This window comes from Rhinatrema bivittatum, chromosome 10, assembly GCF_901001135.1.
Source record: "Rhinatrema bivittatum chromosome 10, aRhiBiv1.1, whole genome shotgun sequence".
In the NCBI taxonomy this organism is placed as follows: Eukaryota; Metazoa; Chordata; class Amphibia; order Gymnophiona; family Rhinatrematidae; genus Rhinatrema; species Rhinatrema bivittatum.
In genome coordinates, this window is record NC_042624.1 from 11,997,842 (window position 1) to 12,008,571 (window position 10,730).

The 10,730-nt window shown below is 46.8% G+C and overlaps 1 long non-coding RNA gene across 1 annotated transcript in view; it reads right to left on the reverse strand.

Annotated features, from left to right (window-relative positions):
* The window catches only part of LOC115100321, a 139,572-nt gene extending 129,119 nt beyond the window's left edge, over nt 1–10,453 (reverse strand). The window contains exon 1 of the long non-coding RNA XR_003859033.1: nt 10,147–10,453. This is a non-coding gene — a long non-coding RNA (uncharacterized LOC115100321). The remainder of the gene's footprint in view (nt 1–10,146) is intronic.
* Nucleotides 10,454–10,730: the final 277 nt, after the last annotated feature.

Here is a 10,730-nt window from a genome sequence, read left to right on the forward strand (position 1 = left end):
AGTTCTTTTAGCTTTAATTTTGTCAGCCACCTCCTTTGAGAACCAGATAGGTTTCATTTTTCTTTGGCTTTTCTTTACATTTCTAACATATAGAGCAGTTGCCTTGGCGATTGCTCCTTTTAAATTGGTCCACTGCTGATCCACATCTCTCTCGTTTTCCTATCCATTTAGTTCTTCCTCTAAGTACTTCCCCATTTCCTCAAAGTCTGTGTTTTTGAACTGTAAAACTCTGGTCTTTGTGCTTCTTTTCCATATTCTTTTAGTGATATTAAACCATACCGTTTGATGATCACTGGTGCTGAGGTGGGCGCCCACCTGGACATCAGAGACGTTATCTCCATTAGTGAGCACTAAGTCGAGAATAGTTCCTTCTCTCGTGGGTTCCAATACCATTTGTTTGAACAAAGATACTTGCATGGCATCCACTATTGCTCTACTGTTTTTAGATTCTGCAGATGGGATTTTCCAGTCTACATCTGGCATATTGAATTCACCAACGATCATCACTTCCCCTTTCTTACCTATCTTATGGATGTCTTCAACCAGATCTCTGTCCAGCTCTTCCTTTTGGTTTGGAGGCCTGTAAACCACTCCAATATAAATGGATGCTCCATCATCTGTTTTTAGGTTGACCCATAGTGCTTCTTTCTTGCCCCAACTTCCTTGCAGCTCAGATGCTTGGATATTATTTCTGACATAAAGAGCCACACCTCCCCCTTTTCTATCCACTCTGTCCTTCCTTAACAAGTTATAGCCTGGTATTGCTGTATCCCAATCATGAGATTCTGCGAACCATGTCTCTGTGATAGCAACGATGTCCAGTTCTGCCTCTGTCATTAGGGCCTGCAGATCTGGGATTTTATTTCCCAAACTATGAGCATTTGTAGTCTTAGCTTTCCAGGTACTCTCTTTACGGTTATTGCTTTTCCTGTACTCCTTATGAGACTTTAGTTGAGATTTGTTATTCACTTTACTCTTTCCTTTTGCAGTTGTACCATTGATGACAGAGTTATCCATCTCAATTAGCTTTTTCTTTTGGTTATGGCTCCAGTATAAATAAACTGATTCACATCTACAAGACCTCATGATTTTATGACCTCTATCATATCCCCCCTCAGCAGTCTCTTGTCCAAGCTGAATAAGCCCTAAGCTCTTCAGCCTTTCCACATAGGGGAGCTGTTCCATCCCCTTTATCATTTTGGTTGCCCTTCTCTGTTCCTTCACCATTGCAACTATATCTTTTTTGAGATGCAGTGACCAGAATTGACACTGACGCAGCCTGCTGCCTCCTGACATGTCCCCAACAACAAAACTGGGGCCTGTCACTCCTGGTGCCTCCTGTTACAACCCCATCATCAATATTGTGGCCTGTCATATTCTTCTCCTCTTGACATGTTCCCAACAACAGTGGGACCTGTCACATCCTGCTTCCTCCTGACATGATTCCATCAATAATGACTCAGCGCATGCCTCCTGACATGTCCCCATCAACACCTTTGCCTGTCTCCTGAAATGTCCCAAACACTGGGATGTCATATTCTGCTGCTTCCTGACATGCTCCCATCAAGAACACCGCAACTTGTCACATATTGCTGCCTCCTGACAAGTCCCAATCAACAACACTGGAACGTCATGTCCCCATCAACATTGAGGCTTGTCATATCCTGCTGCATCTTGACATGTTTCCTTCTACAAAACTGGAGTCTGTCACCTCCTACTGTCTCCTGAAAAGTCCCCAGTTACAACCTGTCACATCCTGCTTGTTGGGAATCCCGGCCGTGGGTTGCCGCAGCCGGACTTCCTTACCTCCTCCAGCAGGCGCTGGCTTCAGCCCTCCTCCTCGGCAGCACAGAGCAGGCTGCTCCTAGGCCCTGCCATTCTACCCACGCGGCCTCAGATGCCGACGACTTCCTCCCTGCGCCTGCCCCTCCAGGCACGTGTGCGCGACACTTGCTGCTTCTTAAAGGGGCCACGGCGGGAAACCTCGGCCCAGCCCCCAAAGATGATGTCATCTCTCTGGGCTATTTAAGCCCAGCTCAGTGTACTGTTCCTTGCCTTGGCAACGGGTCTTGCTCTTTGGAGTGTATTGTTGCTGCATTCCAATGTTACTGTCTGCTCCTGTTCCTGATCTTGAGTTCCTGCCTGTTCCTGTGCTTCTGCTTCCCTCTTCTCCTGGTTCCTTGCCTCTCAGACTGACTTCTTGGTTTTGACTTCGGCCTTGTTCCCTGACTCTTGGCTTATTCCTGTTTGCCTGCCCTGACCTGGTTTCTTGTGCTGCCGGTTCGCGGCCTGTCCTGACTCCTGGACTGTCCTAATTTCTTCGGACCTTTATCAGCCTCAACCTGGACTCCCAGACACTGCTTCCTCTCGTGGACTTCTCTACGCCAGGAGACCCCCGCCTAAGTCCTGCCATCCCCGGTACACAAGGGCTCAACCTGAGGGGAACGTGGGTTGGTATAGGTGAAGCCCCAGTCGGGCCTCCTGGCTATGAGGTCCACTGGGGGCCATCCCTCAGTGAAGGTTCCAGCTCTTGTGCTGGCTCAAGGGTCCACAGTGCTAACACTGCTGCTTTCTAAAACATCCTCAACAGCAATTGTGGAACCTGTCACATCCTGCTGCCTTGTGACTTGTCCCCAGCAACAACGCTGGGACAACTCTTATCCTGTGGCCTCCTGACATTCCTATGAACACTGGGGCTTGTCACATCCTGATGCCTCCTATCACATTTCCATCAACATAACCTGGCTCTGACTCAGCCAGCTTAGATGTCCCGAACAATAAAACTGGGGCTTTTCATAACCTGATGATTCCCGACACATCCAACAACACTAGGTCTGACTCAGCCTCTGCATTGACATATCCCATCAACATAAAAAAAAAAAAGCAAAAATGTATGGCACAAGCAATTAATTGAGTTCAATACATTAATCCACAAATTCTTTTTCAATCTGAGAGAACTGAAGTGACACTAAAGACAAACAATACTTTTAAATAGTTTATAATAGTAACCCCTTGCTGCGACCACAACGCAGAGTACTATTACTATTATGAACTATTTAAATATATTTTGTCTTAAGTGTTCCTTATGTTTTCTCAGATTGAATAAAATTTTGTGGATTGATCAATACTTAACAGCAATTAATTGCTTGTGCCATACATCTTTGCTTTTTTCAATATTTACCTACATGCGTGTGCTGTTTACTCCGCATATCCATTGTGCATATCCTCATCAGCATTGGAGTCTGACTCAGACTGCTTACTCCCGACACATCCATAACAATGATACTGGGGCCTGTCACTTTCTGTTGCCTCCTGAGACATCTCCAACAACACCACTGGTGTCTGACTCAGCCTATTGCATCCTGTCATATCCTTCTGCCTCCTGACATGTTCCCATCATCATCATCCCTGATGTCTGACTCAGTCTGTTATCTCCTGACATATCTACAACATCAACAACCAAGGCCTGACATATCCTGTTGTCTCTTGACACATCTCACCAACAGCAAAGGAGTCTGACTAAGCTGTGCCACCTGACATGCATCTATCCACAACACTTGGGCCTGTCACACCCTCCTACATCCTGACTCATCTCCATAAACACAGGGTTCTGACCCAGCCTGCTGCCACCTGCCCAACAACAACACTTGAACTATCATATCCTGCTCACTCAAGACACAAAACCATCAACACTGTGGCTTCACTATCCCTGCTTCCTTCTGACATATCCCAGAAACACCACTGGGGGTCTTACTCAGCTTACTTTCTCATGATGCATCCCCATCAATAATACTGAGATCCTCCTCAGCCTATTGCCTTCTTACAGGTCCCCATCAACAACACTGGGGCCAGTCATATCTTTCTACCTCCTGATATGCCTTCATCTACAACACTGGGATCTGCCTCCTGACATGGCCCAATCAACAACACTTTGGCTGTCACATCCTGCTGACTCCTGAATTCCACCCCCCCCCCCCAACAATACTGATGCCTGCCATATCCCCATCAACCACTCAGGGTTGTGCTTCAAACTGCTCATACCTGCCACATCCCCAGCAACAATACTGGGATTTGTCAAACCCATCAACACAATCTGGGGATAGGGAAATACCTACAGTACCTGAATGTAATCCACTTTGAAGCACTGAAAAAAGTGTGAAAAGGGAATATAAAAAATCTAAATTAAAAAAAAAACAACTGGGGTCTGACTCAGGCTGTGCCTCCTGACAAGTCCCCATAAACAACACTAGGACCTGTCACATCCTACTGCCTTTTGAAACATCCCCAACAATAAAACTGGGGCCTGTCATGTCCCCCAAAACATCACTGGGATATGACTCAGCTTACTTCATCCTTACATGTTTCCATCACCACCACTGGGGTCTGACTCAGCCTGCTGCCTCCTGACAGGTCCACATCAACAACCCTGGGGTCTGCCATATCCTGCTTCCTCCTCACATGCCTTCACCAACAACACTGTAGCTTCAGTTCTCCTGACATGTCCCCAATAATACAACTGTGGTATTAGCTTACTTCCCCTTGTCACAACCCCATAAATGACACTGGGTTGTGACATAGAATGTTTCCTCCCGACATGTCCCTACCAAGAACTACGGGGCTTGCCACATCCTGCTGCCTTCTGACATGTCCTCACCAATAACACAGGATTCTAACTGTTTCTGACTCCTGATTTGTCTCCATCAAGAGCACTGTGGTCTGTCACATCCTAGTGTATCATGTCCCCATTAACAAGACAGTGGGTTAACTCCTCCTGCTTTCTCCTGATACATCTGCAACACTACTATTATGTGACTCAGCTGACTTCCTCAAGACCCATCTCCCTCAACCATACTGGGGTCTGACTCAACCTGCTGCCTATTGACACATTGCCAACAAAAACACAATGGCCCATTACATTCTTCTACCTCCTCAGATGTCCCCATCAACCCTCACCACTCCTCCTGACAAGTCCCCAGAAATACCACTGGAGTCTAACTCAACTAACTTCCTCCTGACTTTTTCCTATGAAGAGCGCTAGGACGTCACTATTCCTGTTTATTCCTGACACGTCCCTTTAACAACACTGAGACCTGTCACATCCTGCTCCCTCATGATACGTACCCATCAACAATACTGGGTCCAGTCATTAGGGATGTGCAGAAGGACGGCATATATTGCATTCAGTATTCGTCGGGGGGCAGATATGTTGCATTCGGCAAGGGCCCCCTCCCCTGATACGTTCATGCATTCATTATTATTCATTTCCCAGCTAAAATTGAATTAAACTACAACCCCCACCCTCCTGACCCTCCCCAAGACTTGCCAAAAGTCCCTGGTGGTCCAGCGGAGATCCGGGAGCGACCTCCTGCACTCGGGCTGTCGGCTGCTAGTATTCAAAATAGCACCGATAGCCTTTGCCCTTACTATGTCACAGGGGTACCGGTGCCATTGGTCGCCCCCTGTCATATGTTAGGAGCAATGGATGGCCGGCTCCATCTTGTGCTCCTGCCATGTGACAGGAGCCGACCAATGGCCCCATGTGACATAGTAAGGGCAAAGGCTATTGGCGCCATTTTGAATGCCTGCAGCTAACGGCGTGAGTGCAGTAGATGGCTCCCAGACCCCCCCGCTGGACCACCAGGGAGTGTTGGTAAGTCTTGTGGGTTGTTTAAATTCGCTCCTTTAGACGGACGAATAATTCGGTGAAGATTTGTGAAACGTTTTGCTTCCCCATGAATACAACGAATATTGCCCTATACGTTGCGGATTACCAGTACGTTGCAAACGAATGCACACCCCTACGAGTCATATTCTGCTGCCTAGTGACACATCTGCAACAACAACAACAACAACACTGGGGATGGTCACATCCTGCTGCCTCTGGAAACATACTCATCAACAATGCTGGTATCTGAGTTAGCCTGCTGCCTCCTGACACATCCAACATTTGAGATGTCACATCCTGCTGCTACATGACACTTCCACATCAACACTTATGTTGTCTGACACAGACTGTGGCATTCAACATTTCTCCATCCACAACACTTGGTTTGTCATATCCTGTGGCCTCCTGAAATGTCCCCTCAATACAGGGACCTGTGAAATCTTGCTTCCTCCTGACATGTCCATATCAAGACCAGCAGACATTTGGCCTTTGTTACACCTTTCTTAATTTGTGGAATACATCTGGACTGTGCTTCTAAGATAGTATTTTTAAACAGTGTCCACACCTGTTGTACCCTCAAACTTTGTAGTTGCACCTTTCAGATTTTGTCTCACTATTTTCATTTTATCAAAGTTTTCCTTTTTGAAGTTTAGTTTTAGAGTTGTAGATTTACTTGTTCTCCTTCCAGTCATTAATTCAAATTGGATCATGTTATGATCACTGTTGCTTAATGGCCCTGCCACTGTTACCTCTTTCACATAATCCTGTATTCCATTAAGAATTAGATCTAAAATAGATCACTCTCAGTGGTTCCTGGACCAAATCCTCCATGAAGCAGTCATTGATTCCATCCAGGAACTTTACCTTTCCAGTATGTTCTTATGTTTCGTTTATCCAGTCAATATTTGGATAAATGAAATCTCCCATTATTACTGTATTGCCAAATTGATTATTGTTGCATCCGGTCTCAAGACTGCTTCGACCTTTGTGCCTCACCTTTCTTTCTTCTCTCTCCAAGCCTTGGGAGGTTGGCTGCCACTGTGTCTTCATGCCACTCTCCCCAGCGTCCCCGGATTGGCAATGGTGACAGCGTTCGCCATGTTTCTCCTAAGGGCCTCCTAGGGTGCACATGCCACCCACGTCTTTATCCACATCATGGCGGGAACCTCGGGGGCGTCCCCTCTGAGTGACGTCAGCATATCCTGGTATTTAGCCTACCCTTTGTTTGCTAAAAAACTGAGTTAGCAAGGATTGGAAGCGCTCCGGTCTAAGCTGCTCTGCTGCTTCCCAGCGGCTGCTGGAAGCTCTCTCTCTCTGCTCTTTAGGGTAATTCATCGCTAACCTGGGTACCTGCTCCTCGGGGGCCCATCTTCTCTCTTTCAGGTACCTATCTGGGAAACCAGGTACTCGATCTTCGAGAGCCTGTGCTCCCTACACTGGTGCCTGCAACTGCTTTGCTTCTGCCTGCCAGGATCTCCATCCATACAGCTAACTACTCAGTAAGTACTAACACTCTCAGTCTGTTCCAGTTTCAGCCCTTGGAGTCTACATCTGGGTCCTGCCTTTGGTACCCTACGCTGCTTTTCATCTACTCAAGAGTGGGACTGGTCTCCTCTGCCGAGGACCTCTGGACTGCTTCTACTGGGTTACCTTACTACTGTCCACCCCGGGCAGTACCATCAAGCTGTATAATAAATACAAATTCTCTGTGGCTGCGTACATAGAGTCTAGCCTAGTACTGTGGTTCCTCATGGGGCTCCTCATCGTGGGAGTGGCCATCTCCGCAGTACCCAAGAATCCACTTCAACACCTCAAAATGTTAACAATTATCCTCCTTTATTTCTCTTAGCATTCCATCATCACTCTTCCCTAACATATATGGAATTTCTATCCATAAAGAATCTACTGTGCTTTCTGTCTCTTGCAGGACCTTTATCCTGTTTGACTCTGCCATCCCGGACATAAAGCACCATCCCTTCCCAAGTTGATCAACCCTATCATTGCAGTATGATTTGTACCCTGTATAGCACTGTCCCATTGGCTTTCCACCAGGTCTCTTTGATGCCAATTATGTCTACCTCTTCATTAAGTGCTATACACTCTAATTCTCCCATCTTACGTCTTATACCATCCCCACCAAAGCACTACTATCCATCCCCATGATCATCGCTAAACCCCTTGCCGATATAATCATCTGCTCCCTCTCCCATGGCAAAGTCCCAGACCCCCTCAAACTTGCCCTTGTCAAGCCCCTCCTCAAAAAACCTACCCTGACCCCACCAATTACCGTCCCATCTCCAACCTTCCCTTTTTAGCCAAAATTATGGAAAAGGTCATCAATGCCCAGCTCTCCGAATACCTGGAAGATCATGACATTTTACACCCATCCCAATTCGGCTTCCGTAAGTCACTCAGTACAGAAAGCCTCTTACTCTCATTCACTGACACTCTTCTCAAGGGCATAGACCACTGGCAATCCTTTATCCTTGCCCTCCTCGATATCTCTTCAGCCTTCAATACCATTAGCCACAAGATCCTCCTTACCTGCCTATCTGAAATTGGTATTATAGGCACAGCCCTACATTGGTTTACCTCCTACCTGAATAAAAGAGACTACACTGTAAAAATCACAAACTCTGAATCGTCTCATGTCCCCCTTACCCAAGGTGTCCCTCAGGACTCCTCTTTATCCTCCACCCTCTTTAATATATACTTGTTGCCACTCTGCCATCTCCTCTCCGACCTTGGCCTCAAGATTTTCCTATATGCCGATGACGTCCAAATCCTCATCCCTATTCAAGAGTCCCTCCCCAAATCTCTAAAGTTTTGGGAAAACTGCCTTGCTTCCATAAACACACTCCTCACCAACCTCCTTCTGGCCTTAAACACCTCAAAAACTGAACTCCTCATCATATCTAATCACCACAACCTAGCACCACCCACCCCCTTGTATTCCTTCCCGCTCACCGTACGAGATCTTGGGGTCTCCATAGACAACCAACTAAACTTAAAAAGACACATTAACACAACCCTAAAAGAAGGCATCTTTAAGCTCCATATCCTCAAAAAAAAAAAAAAAAAACTTAAACCCCTGCTCCATGCACAAGGCTTCCGTACAGACTTACAAGTGACACTACTAGCAAAAATGGATTACTGCAATTCTTTACTCCTAGGCCTCCTCTACTCTACTATCAAACCCCTCCAAATGTTGCAGAATGCAATGGCCAGAATCCTAACTAATACCCGCAAAGCCGACCATATCACCCCTATCCTTAAGGAACTTCATTGGCTCCCCATCTCCTCCCGCATCAGATACAAAACCCTCACCGTCATTCCCAAGTCCCTTTACAACCACAATCTCCCCTGGCTTAAGGATGCTCCCTGCTTCCACCCCTCCAACCGCCCCACCAGAACTGCCCACAAAGGAACCCTCTACATCCCCACCTTTAAAAATCGCACCCCTCACCTCCACCAGGGAGCGAGACCTCTCTATCGCAGGCCCTACCCTCTGGAACACCATGGCCCCTCGAGCTCCGACTAGAAGCCTGTACTCAGAAATTCAGAAAAGGGCTAAAGACTTGGCTCTTTAAACAGGCATATCCAGAACTGGACCCCACCTAGTGCCCCCTTGCCCTCTTTATTACCCTCCGTTGCCCTTTTCAAAACCCTTGCCATGCCTTTTATTGTATTATTTGCAAGACTGTATACAGTGCTTATTCCTTTATGCCCTTAGATGAGTAAGGGGGGGGGGGGGCAGGGGGAGGGGATAAGCTCTATGTTTTTGCCCCGTACCGTCCTTTCCCACCCCCCTTGCTCTCCCAAGACCACTTGCCATGTTTTTATTGTATTATTTGCAAGATTGTATACAGTGCTTATTGGCTAGTTCATGCAACTATTTACCTTGTTTTCCCCAAGGTACTGTTCCTATTTTAGTTTTTCTGTCCTTTTTTCACCCCTCTTTCTCTGGTTCATATTATTTCCTCGCTGCCCAGCCAAAAGAATTATTTTTAAATATTGAAATGGGCTGGTTTGATTTGGGAGCAGCAAGTTTGGCCCCATAGGGCCTTTGAAACTCAGATGGGAGGGCAGCAGGGGGCAGGTTTGGGCCTGTATACCTGCGATGTGTATGATTTTATTTGTTTTTACCACAAGAACATAACCAGGATAAAGGATAAATGGAAACAAGTTTTATAAACTTCTGTATTGCTCCAGAAGAGTCATTTTGCTACTCCCCCCCCCCCAGTCCAACAGCTGGGTTTTTAAAATATCTCCTGTTCTTCAGAACACAAAAGTAATGCTTAGGCCTTTTAGCCAGCCACTGCCGCCCTGCTAGGGGACTGCACAACTCTCCTATGATGTGATGCAGGCAGCAGTCTTCCCAAACCACAATCTAGTAAGAGCCCACTCTTGAAAACCAAGTAAAAACAAGGAACACTTCTCTCAGTGTTTTAAATCTCCCTTCCACCAACCATGTCACTCACTCTGTTTCCAAGGATGACTGCGAGGACGCCTCTGTCAACGAATCCACCTCCACGAGACTTCCCTCTTCCTCTGAAGAGCAGGCCTCTTCATGCCAGCTCCACCATTCAGGTACACCTTCCTCTTCAATGACCATCGATTCAGGTACAGCTGATTCACTATTATGGCAAACAACTGGCTGCTCTGTTTCCTCCCCTACCCATGGGTCAAGCTGTGCCTCTAAGAGCTTGGGAGTTGTAGTCCTTCTAGTCCTCTCTCACGCCTCCTGGTGTCTGGAGGCTGCAGTGGGAGCTTTTTCCTGAGAAGAGAGGAGCTGCTTTTCAGGGGAAAGTTTTCTCCCCCCTGGTTTATTTCTTTCCCCCTAAGAAGGGAAGAATCTTTCTTTTTTCTCTTGGTTTTGTCTTCAGGGGAGTTGGATTCACTGCTACTGCTGCCTCGCCCAAGGTAAGCCATTTTTCAAACTTTTCTGCTGAGGTTTTTCCCAGGCAAGCTACTTGGGGTGGGGCAGGAGTTGTTGCAGTGTTCCCCTCTCCCCTCCCCCATTTTCTTTAGTTGTCTTCCTTTAGAGTGTATTTTGTGAGTTTTG